This window comes from Coffea eugenioides, chromosome 11 (assembly GCF_003713205.1).
Source record: "Coffea eugenioides isolate CCC68of chromosome 11, Ceug_1.0, whole genome shotgun sequence".
In the NCBI taxonomy this organism is placed as follows: Eukaryota; Viridiplantae; Streptophyta; class Magnoliopsida; order Gentianales; family Rubiaceae; genus Coffea; species Coffea eugenioides.
The window spans coordinates 33,433,921-33,436,411 of record NC_040045.1 but is presented as its reverse complement, the minus strand read 5'-3'; the positions used below and the strand labels follow the sequence as shown (position 1 = coordinate 33,436,411).

Genomic DNA, 2,491 nt, shown 5'->3' with positions numbered 1-2,491 from the left:
ATGATCCTTTCGTCTCCCCTCAGCCGCTTTTAGTTGACACATAGGTCCCTCAAAAATTTTGCATACTTCGGCACTTGTTTGATGGCATCTAATAAGGGGATATTGATCTCTACCTTGCGAAACACCTCTAGGATCTCCTTCTCTTTGTCCTGCTTCTTCGGTTTCTCCAACCTGCAAGGAAATGGAGGGGGATCAATTTTAACGTCTATGATCGGGTCAGAGAGTACCACTGGATTTTTGATTCTTGTATTCTCTGCCTGAAGTTCTTTCTCAATCTTCTCTTCGTCCTTATCCTTTGGAGTCACGAGTTCGGGCCCTTGAATTTCCTTCCCGCTCCTTAAAGTCATTGCACTTACGTTCTTCAGATTCAGTTCAGGTTGGGATGGCAATCTTCCATTTACTTGGGACTCAAAACGGTTGATTTTTGTGGCCATTTGACTCATCTGATTTCTTATGTCCTGCATTTCGGAGTCCGTCCTTTGCTGATTTTGCGTAATGGTTGCCATCAGTTGTTTCATTATCTCCTCAAAAAATGGACCAGAGCTTGGGGGCGGAGGTGGTCGGGGTTGGTATTGCTGCTGGTACCCTGGTTGCTTATGTGGCACGAAATTAGACTGCCTGTTCGGTCCATAACTGAGGTTAGGATGGTCCCTCCAACCAGCGTTGTAGGTACTTGAATAGGGGTCATAGGGCCTTCTTGGCGCGGGCACGTGACCTGCCATGTTCACTTGCTCTGCACCCTCCTCTTGCATCATTGGACACATATCTGTAGAATGATCCATACTAGTGCAAATCCCACACACCTTGGCCTGAGATGCATTTCCTACAGCCAATTACCTAACAAAAGAAGTCAACTCAGTTAGCTGCTGCTGGATAGAGGATGTCTCTACCTTATTCACCCTGAGTATTGGGATATCCTCCCTCGTACCGAATTACAGTGAATTCTCTGTCATTCCCTCTATTAACTCCTTTGCTTCCCGAGGGATTTTGTTCACTAATGTCCCTCCACTTGCAGTATCAATTATGCTCCTGTCTCTGAAAAGGAGCCCCTCATAAAAATACTGTATGAGCAACTGCTCACTTATCTGGTGTTGGGGGCACTTGTTGCACAATTTCTTGAAGCGCTCCCAATACTCATAAAGCGACTCTCCTGGGTGTTGCTTGATCCCGCAAATTTCTTTCCTTAAATTTACAGCCCTGGACGCAGGAAAATATTTATCTAAAAATTTTTTCTTTAATTGATCCCACGTGGTGATGCTACCTGGTGGCAGGTAGTACAGCCAGTCCTTTGCAGAATCCTTTAAGGAAAAGGGGAATGCCCTCATTTTTATCTGCTCTTCGGTAATGCCCGGGGGTTTCATACTATTGCACACGACATCAAACTCCTGCAGATGCTTATAAGGCTCCTCACCTGGTAAACCATGAAAAGGTGGTAGAAGATGAATTAGACTAGATTTTAACTCAAATGGAGTGTTATCATTTAAAGTAAGGAAAGTAATGCATAAAGGCTGCTGATTTAAATCAGGTGCAGCCAACTCCCTTAATGTTCGTGCATTAGCCATGGTTACTTCCTCCTGGTCAGAGTCACTCGAAGTGTCTCCAAACGAATCTGTTGGTTCAACTTCTGGCTCAGGTCTCTGAGATGTAGCACTGGAGTGCTCCTCTTTGAGCTGTCTGGTCTCTTTTCTTGTCCTACGCGCAGTCTCCTCTACCTCGGAGTTGAAAATTAATTCACCTGTAAGAGAAAAATGCGGCATACACTTGAAAAGCACCAGAAAGTTAGAACAAAAATGAATTTAAAAAGAAACAAATAATAACGCCAGTCCCCGGCAACGGCGCCAAAAATTGACAAGTTGTCGAAACTTGTGCAATAATAAAACCTGCTCAAACTAAAAGTAATTTCTGTAGATAGCGGTGAGTAGGGTCGAATCCCCAGGGATTGGGAGTAATTGTTTCTTTTCAAATTTACAGTGACAATAGGGGTGTTTTTGTAGGAACGACGACAATCAAATAAATTCGAATAAGAAAATAAAAATAAATAACTAACTAGAAATTAAACAACAATTCACTGAACTTAGAGTAACAATGATTAAAGGTCTAAATCAATTAAAACAAGTAAACAATTAAAAATAAAATAAAGTAGGCAACTAAAAGTCAAATGGCAATTTACTAAAATCAAGGTAATATTAATTAAAGATCTAGCCAAGAAATAACTTCAGCAATGGTTCACCTAATTGATCATCGATGCAAAGGCAATTTCAATTATTTATTAATAAATAGGTTACAACTACCAAACAAGCGATGGCAGTCAACCCCTCCTTACTGTGTCGGTGATTAAGGTACGCCCGTTAATCACTGCTCTAATTAGGAAATAATTCTAGGTACGCCCGTAAGATTTAATTCCGTAATTGCCTTACGTATTAGAGGAGCCCTATTCTAACCAAATAACGCACTACCAGGGTTATTTCAGATTAGTCCGCGTATCCCCCTG

The 2,491-nt window shown here is 41.8% G+C and overlaps 1 non-coding gene across 1 annotated transcript; it reads left to right on the top strand.

The window, feature by feature from the left end:
- The first annotated feature begins 1,083 nt into the window (after nt 1–1,083).
- Nucleotides 1,084–1,190, top strand: LOC113754571. Its single transcript, XR_003465254.1, has one exon. It is a non-coding gene; the product is annotated as a small nucleolar RNA R71 (small nucleolar RNA).
- The last annotated feature ends 1,301 nt before the right edge of the window (nt 1,191–2,491 follow it).